Below are 15,797 nucleotides of genomic sequence, written 5' to 3' on the forward strand. Positions count from 1 at the left end.
ATTTTAATGAAAGTTAGCAACAGACGTTTGGGCTCTACATTGACCTCTATAGTAGGACAGCTAACTAAATTTTGTAATAAATTTTCAGATGAAGGTTTTTCTTTTTCACACAGTCCCTCAATTACTCTCTGTTCTTGTATGTTTTTAGGCTGACCAGAGGGAGGAAGAGGAGAGAGAATTTGAAAGGCCACCATGGCATTTTTTGTGATCCGTGAAAGTGATGCTGTTAGTCGTGCACTGGACATTTCCATTGTCATTGATGGTTTGGAAGTACTAAATGAGTTGCCCTCTGTTGCATGTGCCTGTGCCCTGATGTTTGGACTCATTTATGCACTGAACCTAAAATATCCTGAAGGACTCAAATATACCTTTGAGGCCTTTCAAAAGATAATCATGGACATAGAGAGTAAGCAGATGAGCCGAAGGAGGCAGAACCTCTCTTCAGAGCCGCAGGAGTAAGCAGATGAGCTGAAGGACGCAGAACCTCTCTTCAGAGCTGCAGGAGTAAGCAGATGAGCCGAAGGACGCAGAACCTCTCTTCAGAGCTGCAGGAGTAAGCAGATGAGCCGAAGGACGCAGAACCTCTCTTCAGAGCCGCAGGAGTAAGCAGATGACCTGAAGGACGCAGAACCTCTCTTCAGAGCCGCAGGAGTAAGCAGATGACCTGAAGGACGCAGAACCTCTCTTCAGAGCCGCAGGAGAAAGCAGATGACCTGAAGGACGCAGAACCTCTCTTCAGAGCCGCAGGAGTAAGCAGATGACCTGAAGGACGCAGAACCTCTCTTCAGAGCCGCAGGAGTAAGCAGATGAGCTGAAGGACGCAGAACCTCTCTTCAGAGCCGCAGGAGTAAGCAGATGAGCCGAAGGACGCAGAACCTCTCTTCAGATCCGCAGGAGTAAGCAGATGACCTGAAGGACGCAGAACCTCTCTTCAGAGCCGCAGGAGTAAGCAGATGAGCTGAAGGACGCAGAACCTCTCTTCAGAGCCGCAGGAGTAAGCAGATGAGCCGAAGGACGCAGAACCTCTCTTCAGAGCCGCAGGAGTAAGCAGATGAGCCGAAGGACGCAGAACCTCTCTTCAGAGCCGCAGGAGTAAGCAGATGAGCCGAAGGACGCAGAACCTCTCTTCAGAGCCGCAGGAGTAAGCAGATGAGCCGAAGGACGCAGAACCTCTCTTCAGAGCCGCAGGAGTAAGCAGATGAGCCGAAGGACGCAGAACCTCTCTTCAGAGCCGCAGGAGTAAGCAGATGAGCCGAAGGACGCAGAACCTCTCTTCAGAGCCGCAGGAGTAAGCAGATGAGCCGAAGGACGCAGAACCTCTCTTCAGAGCCGCAGGAGTAAGCAGATGAGCCGAAGGACGCAGAACCTCTCTTCAGAGCCGCAGGAGTAAGCAGATGAGCCGAAGGACGCAGAACCTCTCTTCAGAGCCGCAGGAGTAAGCAGATGAGCCGAAGGGAGCAGAACCTCTCTTAAGAGCTGCAGGAGTAAGCAGATGAGCTGAAGGACGCAGAACCTCTCTTCAAAGCTGCAGGAGTAAATTTGTTTCCTTTAACCCAGCTACAATGTTCTGCTGATGGTAAATTTATTTGAAGATGTTGGACTGTATAAAGCCTTTTATACAAAGATAACTGTACTACTGTTTACTAAACCTGATTTGTTTTATCTTGGTTAAGTTGTGTTTTATCTAAGGTTAGTTAAATAGTTTACCCAAAAATGAAAATCCTGACGTGGTTTACTCATCCTTAAGCTATTCAAGTATTTAACTTTAATTAAATTTGGTTCAGAGAAATTTTATGACAATTATGAGAGAAGTTTAATTTTTGGGTAAACTATTCCATATTCCATTTTTTTTCTACTATTGGCTAATTTGGTAGGTGTTTTATTAAAAGTGTTTGGTTGTACACTGCCCATTTTAAACCAGTTTTTGGCTCTAAAACTTGTTTTAACTTCAGAAGAATTCTAAAGGTTTGATTGTGTAGTCAGTTCTGATTGACTGTTCATGGAAAGATTGCATGTTTCTCTTCGAAACCATAACTGATCCTTATGGTGAATTTACATCGTATCCAGTGTGTCTATGTATATGGATACTAAACACTGTTATACAGTATGTGTTTTCAATACTGTACACATTGTAGAAATGTTTTGACAAAAATTGTCAAGTTTATGATGTTTATATTGTTAGACAGTGTGTATTTGTATGAGGATACTGTACACATTGTAAAAAAAATTGTATTATGACAAAATAAATTGTCAAGTTTGATGCTTGAAGTCATTCATCTTAGACAGATGATAAAATTACACATTATGAAAGTAAATACATTTCTTTATATTACGTTTATATTTTAAATTATATTTGGTTAGATGTAAAATAATTAAGTTAATACAAAGAGAAAACATTAAAACAAAGTATAATTTGAGATTTCATTAAACTTAAAAACTTTATTTGATTCAAAGATACTTTTTGCTTTGGCTAAGTAATGGATAGTTAATTCTTTTCAAAGTAAAAATTTAAAGTTGATAAAAGTAAAGTAATTAGATGTAACAAGTTAACGCAAAATTTTTACTTTGATCTGAAATCATGTTTAGTCTAATCACTGATTCATTCATTTGCAAGCATGTGGTCTCTTTAGAATTGGGTCTTGAAGTAACTGCCAAAAGTTTTCTCATGTTTAGCCTTGATATCAGCTGTAATTGATGTCATTTGACTTATTGTTTTCAAAAACATAATCATGTAGGTTTGGCTCCAGCTGCAGTTAATGTATTAGTTTTTTCACCGAAGAACCAGTGTTCACCTCATGCTGCCGGAGTGTGGTGGGATGCAAGGTCTGTCTGAACCAGTGGATGGAGAACTTAAGGCAGGGCCCTAAATGCAGATCGGAAGATTCTGTTATCACAGAGGTTGCAGGCCTGTCTAGTGTTCTTGAAGTCACTAAGAGTTTCGTGTTATTCTTCTGTTTATTTGTTATGTTATGGCAGTTCCTGCCACATCTCATGTTCTGCCTGATGTTCTTGTAGTCATGTTCTTGTTTTTCAGTAAATACATTTTCTGAAGGTCTGAAACTACATTTTTGTTTGCATGTGTTGAGGATATAATAAATTACTTTTTTTTTCATTGTACTAAGAAGAGTTTTTGTTTTCGATTTGAATGATTTTGTTTTAAAGTAGTAATTTAAAGCTTTCTGTATATATATTTATCATATCTGTGAGTCAATTCGCTGAGTTTCGGTTCATAATTGTGAAGCGCTCTTGTTGAAGACAGAAAGCTAGGCCTACTCTGTTTTCCTATTAATTTTATAAAAGCACAGTTTTGTTGATATTGTGAATGTAAGCATATTTAACATATAAAGGTAGACCCTTTACAGTTCAGAATGATATATTACTCCTTACCTTTATGAGCAAAAATGTATTTTAAGTAGTTTCTACTGTAAGAAAGAAATGCAAGTGACCTCCATGTCATATAACAGCATGCTTTAGCTCCTCTCCGCACAAACTGACTAACAGCACACGGATATGGGTTAAACATTTAAACTAACCTTGTGATATGCTTGAACTGTTTTATATCTACAGATTTTATTTTAGGCAAGTCGTGTTGATTTGAGAAGGCTAAATTGATCAAACGTAGGCTGTGATCAACTGGCCCCTTGGTCGTTACTAAAAAATAAAATTAGACCTACATTTAACGAACAAACGATTTTCTAAATTAACTTTATAAAAAATCGAAACGAAATATAATAGGCTAAATAATAATAATAATAATGAATAACTTTTCCATTACATGCAAAACTGAACTATTTTAATAGCTGAAATAGCAGTAGGCTATAAACTGTACCATTTTGTTGAGGTTAAATGGTGTGGCATCCCCCCGCCCCGCCCCGCCCCACCCCGCCCGCGCCTTCTGCAGGTGCCCCTGCTCTTCTAGACATGAGCGTTGTGTTTGTATACGTGCTTCATAACCGTGCAGCTCAGGGGCCCCTGCTCTTCTAGACACGAGCCTTGTGTTTGTATACGTGCTTCATAACCGTGCAGCTCAGGGGCCCCTGCTCTTCTAGACACGAGCCTTGTGTTTGTATACGTGCTTCATAACCGTGCAGCTCAGGGGCCCCTGCTCTTCTAGACACGAGCCTTGTGTTTGTATACGTGCTTCATAACCGTGCAGCTCAGGGGCCCCTGCTCTTCTAGACACGAGCCTTGTGTTTGTATATGTGCTTCATAACCGTGCAGCTCAGGGGCCCCTGCTCTTCTAGACACGAGCCTTGTGTTTGTATATGTGCTTCATAACCGTGCAGATCAGGGGCCCCTGCTCTTCTAGACACGAGCCTTGTGTTTGTATATGTGCTTCATAACCGTGCAGCTCAGGGGCCCCTGCTCTTCTAGACATGAGCGTTGTGTTTGTATACGTGCTTCATAACCGTGCAGCTCAGGGGCCCCTGCTCTTCTAGACATGAGCGTTGTGTTTGTATACGTGCTTCATAACCGTGCAGCTCAGGGGCCCCTGCTCTTCTAGACACGAGCCTTGTGTTTGTATACGTGCTTCATAACCGTGCAGCTCAGGGGCCCCTGCTCTTCTAGACACGAGCCTTGTGTTTGTATATGTGCTTCATAACCGTGCAGCTCAGGGGCCCCTGCTCTTCTAGACACGAGCGCTGTGTTTGTATACGTGCTTCATAACCGTGCAGCTCAGGGGCCCCTGCTCTTCTAGACACGAGCGCTGTGTTTGTATATGTGCTTCATAACCGTGCAGCTCAGGGGCCCCTGCTCTTCTAGACACGAGCGGTGTGTTTGTATATGTGCCTAATAACCGTGCAGCTCAGGGGCCCCTGCTCTTCTAGACACAAGCCTTGTGTTTGTATATGTGCTTCATAACCGTGCAGCTCAGGGGCCCCTGCTCTTCTAGACACGAGCGTTGTGTTTGTATACGTGCTTCATAACCGTGCAGCTCAGGGGCCCCTGCTCTTCTAGACACGAGCGGTGTGTTTGTATATGTGCCTAATAACCGTGCAGCTCAGGGGCCCCTGCTCTTCTAGACACAAGCCTTGTGTTTGTATATGTGCTTCATAACCGTGCAGCTCAGGGGCCCCTGCTCTTCTAGACACGAGCGCTGTGTTTGTATGTGTGCTTCATAACCGTGCAGCTCAGGGGCCCCTGCTCTTCTAGACACGAGCGGTGTGTTTGTATATGTGCTTCATAACCGTGCAGCTCAGGGGCCCCTGCTCTTCTAGATACGAGCGGTGTGTTTGTATATGTGCCTAATAACCGTGCAGCTCAGGGGCTCCTGCTCTTCTAGACACAAGCGTTGTGTTTGTATATGTGCTTCATAACCGTGCAGCTCAGGGGCCCCTGCTCTTCTAGACACGAGCGTTGTGTTTGTATATGTGCTTCATAACCGTGCAGCTCAGGGGCCCCTGTTCTTCTAGACACGAGCGTTGTGTTTGTATATGTGCTTCATAACCGTGCAGCTCAGGGGCCCCTGCTCTTCTAGACACGAGCGTTGTGTTTGTATATGTGCTTCATAACCGTGCAGCTCAGGGGCCCCTGTTCTTCTAGACACGAGCGTTGTGTTTGTATATGTGCTTCATAACCGTGCAGCTCAGGGGCCCCTGCTCTTCTAGACACGAGCGTTGTGTTTGTATATGTGCTTCATAACCGTGCAGCTCAGGGGCCCCTGCTCTTCTAGACACGAGCGGTGTGTTTGTATATGTGCTTCATAACCGTGCAGCTCAGGGGGCCCTGCTCTTCTAGACACGAGCGGGGTGTTTGTATATGTGCTTCATAACCGTGCAGCTCAGGGGGCCCGGCGTTATCGCCTGCATGGGGCCCGTCGTGTTTAAATGTATGTTGGCTTTCTCAAGTAAATTGTCATTATTTTTAAAAGTAATGTAAATTATTTATAACAGCTGTAGGTTTTTGGAGTAACCTGGATGACTGTGAGACTCCCGGCCTGTCTGAAATTTTGTCCCAGCATTAAATAATTTGTGAATATTACTATATTAGTAAATACTTGTGGAAAATGAAAAGTGTACTGCAGTTCTGCGCTGGAGAAACTTCGATGACTGTAATCAGTGTGAGAAATATCCCAATGCTCCTCCTATTAATTATACACACACCTAATGCCTTTTAATATAAATAAAGGACAAGAGTGGGAAATGGCACGGACACATTATTATACTATTCAGCCCAATATTGATTTTTATTTGCACTTCACTTTTATCCAAATGAACAGAACTTTTTGCACAGCATTTATCAATGGGACATGCGATTGTTATACAACGCTATATAAGCAAGAAATAATGTATTAGCATACTATAGCCTATATAGGCTAGCTCACATTATTATATTTCTGCTTCAAAAGTTATGCGTAGGTAACAGTGAGTGGTGGTTTCAGACAATGTGTTATTAAAGTGCGTTATTCTGCGGCACATTCATAGGGACTTTTATTCTGCCTTACAGAATTTAAACCTGTACTGAAGGAGGAGCAATTGATGAGGAAGCTGACAGAGAGCCATTAGTTTGATATTTTACAGGGAGCTGCCTTTATATATTCAGTTCAACAACACTCCTGTGAAGAAAATACATTCAGGGGTTATAACGTTTTTTTTTTTACCCGGCCTGTCAGTAACACAGATAACACATGACAGTACGTATGTGTAGCTATGCTATCATCATTCACAGCCTTTTTTTTTTTTTTTTTTTTTTTTTATATATATTTTTTTATATATTTATTTATTTATTTTAATTTTTTTAATTAATTAATTAATTAAATTTTATATACCCTTTTATTTAACCATACTATGACCGACAAGACCAGGGGACAGAGAAAACAAGAGAGAGAAAGAGAAAAAAATAAAATAAATAATAATAATAATAATAAAAAAAAATAATAATAATAATTATAATGATAATAATAAAAATAATAATAATAAAAAAAAACAAAAAGGAATTAGAAAACAAAACAAACAAACAAAAAAAAATTGTGGATAAAGTCAACAGAGAAGGGGGAGAGAGAGAGAAAAAAAAAAAGAGAATGGGGGATAGAGAGAGAGAGGAAAAAAATAAAAATAAAAACAGACAATTTGCTTCGATACCTGCTGACAAAAAGAGAAAACAACAGAAGACACAACAGAAGACACAACATCAGAGAAACTGCAGCAACAACCAACATCTGTATGAATCACAATAAATTCTAAATGTTAAATGTTATTGAGCAACACGCATAACTAATATTACAAAATAAGTTTTGAAGCAACAGCAGATCAGAACAATGTGTGTCTGTGAGCACCCGTTTTTACACCAATGTGAATGCTTGAGTGTACACCTGTGTGTGTGAGCGCGCTTGTGTTCATAAGGTTCCTCCATGTAAATGTTTAATAGTGTGTGTGTGGGGAACAACAGCCCCATCCCGCAAGGCATGAAGCAGGCATGGAAGAGACCCAGGCCCCAAACATCCGGAGGCCCCCCAGGGCACGGGACCCCCAGGGGAACCACCGCAGGGACAACTGCGGCCCCCACCCAGAAAAGGGCAGAGGAGAGCCCGAAGGTGGGACATCCGACAGCCACAGTATAGACACCCCAGGGTGCCGTGGCGGCAAGCCCGCAGGCTCCGCCGGCAGCCGACCACACCAGGGCAGACCGAGCCCTGGGCCCGGAGATCCAAGGGCCCCCCACCCCCCAACCGGGGCCCAGCAAGGCCAGTAGGGCCAGGCCCCGCCAAGCGACCGCCGAGAGTGGGCCAGCGCTCACGCGAGCATCCTGCCCCGGCGCGAGAAACCACCAACGCACCGGCGGCATCCTCCACCGGCAGGGCATGGTGGTGGGGTGGGGGTCGACTGAGATGATGAGTGAGGTGGAGTCTAAGGCCCGACCTGACACATAGACGTAGACGAACAAGCACACATATACACAAGCATACGTTCCCACCCTCATGCACGCAACGAATATTCTCACCCTCGCCCCACATGTAGACACACAAAAATGGACATGGTACCCACACTCACACTCCCTATATGCACTCTATACTCCTAGATCCAGGCACCACCACCCCCAGAGGGGTAATCAGCGCCCGATCCCGGAGCTGAACCCCCTTCGCTCTGGCGTGGGGACAGGAAGACCACCCCGGTCCCCGCAGCAGCAGAGAAGACCACCAGCCCAGACCCCGACCGGGCGGCCAGCTCATCCTCACAGCCCCCGGCCCCGGACAGAGAACAGAGAACAGGGGTGTGAGATAAAAGAAAAAAAAAAAAAGACCCCATGCTTCACCTCACCCGCTCAAATGTAGTGTTGGTGTGTGTTGTTCTAAGGTGCTTTAAAACAGGGGTGCTTTAAAACAGGGGAGGGGCACCCTCCACAAGCTTGTGTCAGCTCGTCCCCTCCCTAGAGCCCTCAATGTCTATGTGCAACTATGTGCAGGGGTTATAACTTTAAATAATAAAGAATACAAATCATTATTAAGAGACTCAAACTCCTCCTTGTCAGGTGACAGAGAAAGTGAAACTATTCCAGCAGGATCTGTTTTGTTATATGAGGAAGTAAACTACATGAAGAGAGAAAAACACAGTGAGTATCACGAGTTCACAATTATCTTTGATAGCCAAACTCAATCCAGACTGATTTAAAGTGAAGTACAGCAGCAGGATCAGATATTCTGAAAGTAGTTAAAATGACATTAGGAGATAAAACACAGAGTCTGTAAATCGTCTGATTCCAGCTTTACTTTCATTTTAACACAGTGCTCGTCTGAACTTGTTCTGCAGTTTGTGAATAATGTGATTCTGTGTAAATAATATCAGGATGAAATAGTTTTTCATGTGTGCAGGTCATTACTGAGGACTGACTGATGAGACAGAGCTGGATTTGAGAAAATTAACTGCTGAGATGATTCATAACTCACTCTGTGTATCAACATCTGTATCTGCTTTTAGATGAAACCATGGCCTCCAGAATGAATCTCTCTGAAGAACATCACACACAGATAAAGACAGTCAAGAGGTGAGAAAACTGAATATGTTTCACATTATTAATGTTCAGAAACAATAAATGCATGCTACAATAACACGATTTCAACCGTGCCCCTCAGATCTTTGAGTCAAGTGGATTTTGAATGCAGCTTCCAAAAGACACAAATAGCTGATTAATATATGTTTGTCTCTGATAAACGATCACACCGGTGTGATTAGATGTTCGGTGCTAAATTCAAATCTGTGTTTGCTCAACTTCACTGTCTGGCACGGAGCCAGAGACTGCTGTGTTTTTAGCTCCAGCAAACTCTGCAGGACACCGGCCCTCCAGGAGTGGGATTGGACACCTCTGGCTAAAACATTGTTTTGTTAGAAGTGCAATCTACATTGTTGTATACTGTGATGTAGGTAGGCCTTCAGGTTATATATAAAAACAAAAAGATCATGAAAATAAAAAAATAGGAATAGAAATATTTACATGTCTTCATCAACTGAATCATATGAATCTGTAGATAGGCTTTCATAGCAGTCAGTAGTTAGTGTCCGCCAGCAAAAGTCAAAATGATTAATGGCTTTGACCTTTGTGACCTCATAATAATCATAACGAGTTTCAGATGTGGAAATCGGTCGAGCGTGAAACTCCAAGTCATCCGGGGATGAGATATGTCGTCCGGTAGGAGGAAAAAACTTAAATGAGTTGTCAAGTAATGTTTTTGAAGATTTTATGGAGCAAAAACTTCCTCATCATAGGAACATCTGTGTGGCGCACCCCTCCCCATCTGCTGCGCACGCGTCCGGTTGCGTTCCAAAGCGCTCTCTCTCTCTCCCTCTCCCTCTCTCTGTCTCTGTGGGATCCGTGAGAAAAAAACATTAATGGACAAGCAATATTAAAAAAGTAAAAAACAATAAGAGATCGGTTTTAAGACACACACCCAGCGCTAGCACATATTCTGTTGATTAAACAAAAATAATTTAAATAAAATAGGCTATCAATGAGAAGGAGTAAAAAAAAATGTTTAGCTTAACGAATAAAATGGTTCAGGGAAAAACAGAAAATGACCGTCTTCACAGTGAGTCAAATAAAATGATTACAAAAATGGTCATGTTTAAACTTTAATTCTGTCTGTCTCTCTCTCTCTCACACGCACACACACACACACACACACACAAACACACACACGTTTGCATAGTCATCTAAAATGGTGATATTACACACAATCCTGATGTTTTTTTTTTTAATCTACAGATAATTATACATGTTACAACCCATCACAGAAAACTTTACATCTAAGAAAATAAATAAATAATTAATTTGCTTTATAAGTAATTTACTCATGGGCTCAATAAAAAAGTCCCCTCTCTCCCTCTTTATCTCTGTGGGAACCGTGAGAAAAAACATTAATGAACAAACAATATTAAAAAGTAAAGACATTAAGAGATCACACATATTCTGTCGATTAAATACAAATAATTTAAATAAAATAGGCTATCAATGAGAAGGGGTAAAAAAAAATGTTTAGCTTAACGAATAAAATGGTTCAGGGAAAGACAGAAAATGTATGTCTTCACAGCGAGTCTCAAATGAAATGATTACAAAAAATGGCCGTGTTTAAACTTTAATTCTCTCTCTCTCTCTCTCTCTCACACACACACACACAGAGATAATTATACATGTTACAACCCATCACAGAAAACTTTACATCTAAGAAAATAAATAAATAATTAATGTGCTTTATAAGTAATTTTACTCATGGGACTAATAAAAAGTTCCCTCTCTCTCTCTGAGAGGATGCTTGCCCCCGAGCCATGTTTACAGATGGAAATATGAGATCCGTGGACTCTGGCAGTGTAATGCTATACTTTGTTTAAATAACAGTTCTAGGTGTATTTACATCTGTTAAGCTATTTACACAGGATCTACTAGGCGCCATCTATCAATATATTGTGTTTTCACACATGGGGTATTCTATCCGTGGCATAGATACGACTTAAACCTTATAGAATTTCAGAAACGGATTACGAATGGTGTTTTTTTATACGGTTTAAACATTTCACATTTCTTGCGGTCTCTGTTATTTTCAGATACAGAGCGGAAGAGTCGTTTTGAGGTGGATTTACAGCTATTTAAAATATTTAAACAATGAGCGTTTAATTATTTAAATTGCATATCATATTATGCCATTTATTTAAATTATAACTCTATTCTGAGGAGTTCACCTTGCACTATTAAGGGGAACATGCATATTTTGTGAATATGTAGTTTTTAAAACAAAATTACTCATACATTTATCTGTGTTTTCTTGCGAATGCAAAAATGAACTATTTTGTGAGGCCGTGCGGTGGGTTTATCATGGAGCACGAGCGACCCCTGTTGGTCACACTCACAAATAACCGAACCACAGCGAAAAACATTATTCTTAAATCTATTTAAGCAAATCCAAATATTTAAAACAACGGATTAACATATTACAACACGTTATATATCTTTTTGTTTTGTTAATATTAGCATCCATGACATTAGTGGTTTAAATATTTCGAAAAGCTCCCCGAATATTTTAAAGATCTTTTTGTTTAATCAATTTAGCAGATGCTATCTCCAGGGAGTAATAAAATTGGCAGTACGTTCCTTTAAATATCATAAACGCTTTTAGGACACAACAGTTACACGAAAGCCCCCCTGAGGTTGGATCTCTTCAGATTTGATTTTGAAAAGACAATTTTTTGTCTTTTTTTCTGGAAAACAATGGCCAATAAAGGTAAGTTATATTTATTTATTTATTTCCTCGAATACAGATGTTACTCTTTTGAATTATATAGTTAATACTCTTTAAAAGTGTATTATGTTTTTCAACAGTGCCTTATTGATTTAAACTATTTTAATAGTTTGCACCTTGTAGGGTTTTTAAATGTGGAGCGAGCTGCATTTAGCCAGACTGATAAATGTAAGTATCATGAGTCTTTTATGATATTTTGATATGCTTATACGCACGCCGATCATTTTAAATGTTTAAATGGAAATTATTTTTGTTTTTATTTATAGTGGCTGCACAACTGATGAGTGAGCAAGGTTCACAAAGCGGTAAAATACTCATCTTTTTGAAACAACATTGACAATCTTGTTAAAGCAGAGTTATTATGTAATGACTAAAATTCTGTTGATGATGAGGTTCTGTTTGACCGCGAGACTGGTGATCTTTTGCTAAAAATTATTTGATATTATTTACTTTTTCTTTATCCAGATATTATCGATCTCACCACCGAAGACATTGAGACCCCTGATCAGGCAGGACCTAGCGATCGGAGAAGCAGTTTGCATAGTCCTTTAAAAAAAAGAAGAGGAATGTAGCACTCATTATTCCAACTCCCAGAGAAGAGGCCCTCCATGGTAAGAGATCAATGTAACTTCATCAGTGTTATTATTATTATTACTATTAATATAAATACTGTGTTTCATGTGAAATGCTAGATCGTTTTGGGTTTATATATCTTCAAGATGTCTATAATGATAATTAATCTGATAATGTACATTTAAACACTCTTGATATTGATATGTATTATTTACATAAGCGCAATAGAAAGGTATATTTTTTATTACATTAATAATACAATAATTTATGTTTATTCTATGCAGATAGAACTACAGAACCTACGAACAAATTAGTGCCTGGTGAGAATCTAACATATTATTTGATAAAATGTGTTTACGTCATAGTTACAAATCTTTAAAGAGGTTTATTTATTTATTTATTTATTTTATAATGTTTTTTTATTTTTTTATTTTTTTATGCAGATACGGGTTCAGCGGCTGACGTTTCTATCGACGGTGAAGATCGTCGAAGAATGAAATAATACCAGGTGAGCATCTGCATATTATTTGATAAAAATTATAAATGTGGTTATGTCATAACTACCAAATCTTTAAAGCTTTTTGTCAGGGTTTTTAATTTTATGAATTTTTCTATAGACACAGCTTCAGAGTCCGACATATCTGTTGGCAACGAAGACCCCGAGTTTGAAATAAATCCAGGTGCGAATCTTGCATATTATTTGATAAAAAGAAAAAAGTGTTTATGTCATGGCTACAAAAATCTTTAAAGAGATTGCAGCATTTTTAAATCTCTGTTTACTTTATTCAGAAAGCCGCTCAGACAGGAATGATGATGTGACTAATTGGACCGAGACCCAGCTGGAGGAGTGGGAGTGGTCGTCATGGAGCAGTGACATGGGGCATAGAGTGAGAGAAAGAGGACGTCAAACCCCATTTGCTTTTCAAGAACATGCCCAAGATGCAGAATCGGTAGCGGAAGATCGCCAGACTGTTGAGCAGGGCGCGAATAGGTATCTAATACATGCCATTATTAGCAGACTCGATTCACAGCGTGAAGAAATTTACAACAAGCTCAATGAACAGCATTCTACAATTCATAACAAACTGAATGAGCAGCATGCTGCAATATGTACAACACTGTCCGCTTACTTTAACAAGATTCATATTCGAATGAACAGACAGGATAACGAAATTCGAGAGATAAAAGAGGTTTGTAGGAAATGAATCCTTTCACAAATATTTATTATTATTATTTAGCTTTTAGGGAATCACTCTTAACCCTTTAGGCGCCAGGGTTTTTTGGAAAAAATGCTGGATTTTGACATCAAGATTTCAAAAGCTTGTGGCTTGAAATGGCTTAAAGATAGAGATCTACTGTAAATTAGAAAAATGTTGGGCATGACCGAAAGTTTATGTGGGGTGTAAATATACTCATCTAATTTGCATATTATGACGTCATCAGGGGCGGCCCTCTTGAATTTCATAATATTTAGGAAATAGTAGATATTGAATTGATGTTTGATTTTTTTGTTTGTTTTTTTTGTCTTTTTCTCCTCATTCCAAATAATCAGAAAAGAGGAAACCAACAATAAAACAGGAGAAAGTACTAAATTATTACTATATTACTATACTATATAGTAGTAAAACGCATGTGAACAGTAGCCTACTTTTTGATCAGTTCATCAGTAATATTCAGGAAATAATAGATATTGAATGGATGTTTGAACTTATTTGCATGTTGTTGTTGTTTTTTGTCTTTTTATCCTTATTCCAAATGATCAGGAAAAGAGGAAATCAACAGTAAAACAGGAGAAAGTAGTAAATTATTACTATATTACTGTGCCATAGTAAAATACATGTGCCTATTTTTTGATCAGTTGACCAGCTATCTGCCCAATCAGGTATCTATGTGACAGTTTATAGTTCTTGAGAGTATGGTAGCTCTCATTGCATGGCACAGCGCACAGACCGACCCCACACACCGCACCTGTACTGTCTGCCGGCGGCCCTTGGAGCGCGCGCGCTCAGAACAAACAGCGCAATCTGGCCGATCATCAGAGAGCAACAGCTCTCCTATGGACACTAAGACCACGTCCACCCCTGCCACCCTCATCCCCGTTGGGCAAAGTGTTGAAATGATCACTTGTTTGTGCTTTGTGAACGATCGCGCCTTGCGCAGCCGCACCATTGCGCGAAATAGATGTACCGGGAGAAGCGTGATCATTAGACGGCCGGTCGTCATTTCCAAAAGGCAAATATTCCCCTTCAGAGTCAGAATCGGCGAATGACATTTGCAACACATCCTCACAGTACAACTTTTTATTAGCCGTTTGGCGATTTTCTCTCACAAATCTCACAATTTACTCAGACGCTATGAACTGAATTGCTTCCGCATCAATGACACGATAGCTCACTTACTCTGCTATTTCCTCGAACAATTTTGGTCTAGAATCGAAGTACTACATGTCTGCCATCTAGTGGAAGGGAATACAAATGAGCCATTACACCAGATTAGGAACTACAGCCCATTTCATGAAGTATGATGTCTTGTCGCAATTTTGCGACTTTGGCGCTTAGAGGGTTAAGAGTTGATCTTCATATGATTAATTGATATTAATCAGAACGTCCAACTTATACCTTATCAACGACTTGTCCAGCAAGCATTGATATTAGCAAGTTATCTATTAACACTTTGTTTATTTAATTCGTGGCCAACGATTAAAATAACCAAATAGTTAACCTAGTTCTCAGACTCATGAGCGTAGGTAAAACGCGATCTTTTTGGCAAATAATTACGACATGTAAAATTCATAGCACAGACAAGAGATTTCTTAATAAAGTCAAAGTTTTATTCACTAACTCTAATACACTACTGACTAGACAACACAAACAGACGATTTAACATACACACAAATGGGAGCGAGTTGTTTATCTCTGAAGAGAGAGAGACTTAGGTTTTAATGCTAGCTTTTCAACCTGAGGAAACTCATAGACAGAACTATGCTATATTTAAACAACAACAGAGAGGTATCCCGGTTTCAGTCAGTAAAGAGATTTTGCCTTACTTTGTCTTTTGCTTTCGGTTCAACTCAGTCTTTCCTTCAGTTCAAAGAGTCTTTTCTTGAGGTGATTTCCGTCCTTTGCTTTGGTCGAGACGGAACGCGTGTGGATTGGCTACTCGGTAGGTCGTGTGACGCGGTTGCTCTTCAGTAGTTGGAGGGTCTCGTTCTGACGTGGTGAAGCTTTCAGGAAGTCGATTCAGGTCTTAGAAGTTTAACTTTGATCGCTGTGCAATGCCTTCTCCGTGATGTTAGAGGCCAGAAGCGCTTTGCAGCGTGAGCAGAACGAGAGACTCGCGAGGCGTGTGTGGCCTCCTGTTGTTTTCAACTCCAACCCAAAACTTTCGGTTGTGCATCTGGTTTTAACGGGCCAATTTGAGACCGCCTTTGGGCGCGTGGTCCAATCGGCTCCTTCCCTGCAGGGTGTTTGATCCAATCGCAAGTGTAGCTGTGGGCGGA

General features: G+C 40.4%; 2 protein-coding genes across 3 annotated transcripts in view; both read left to right on the forward strand.

Moving 5' to 3' along the window:
• Positions 1-15,797, forward strand: part of LOC306874651 (NLR family CARD domain-containing protein 3-like) — a 311,376-nt gene that overhangs the window by 69,890 nt on the left and 225,689 nt on the right. The window lies entirely within an intron of this gene.
• LOC306874658 (NLR family CARD domain-containing protein 3-like) overlaps positions 8,468-15,797 on the forward strand; it is a gene marked incomplete at its 3' end in the record, with an annotated part of 195,623 nt that continues 188,293 nt past the window's right edge. Inside the window, exons 1-2 of one of the 2 annotated variants that reach the window (XM_079424853.1) lie at positions 8,468-8,550; positions 8,810-8,982. The remainder of the gene's footprint in view (positions 8,551-8,809; positions 8,983-15,797) is intronic. The other variant, XM_079424852.1, reaches the window with a different exon arrangement.

The sequence above is a fragment of the Barbus barbus genome, assembly GCF_936440315.1.
Source record: "Barbus barbus genome assembly, chromosome: 9".
Classification (NCBI taxonomy): Eukaryota; Metazoa; Chordata; class Actinopteri; order Cypriniformes; family Cyprinidae; genus Barbus; species Barbus barbus.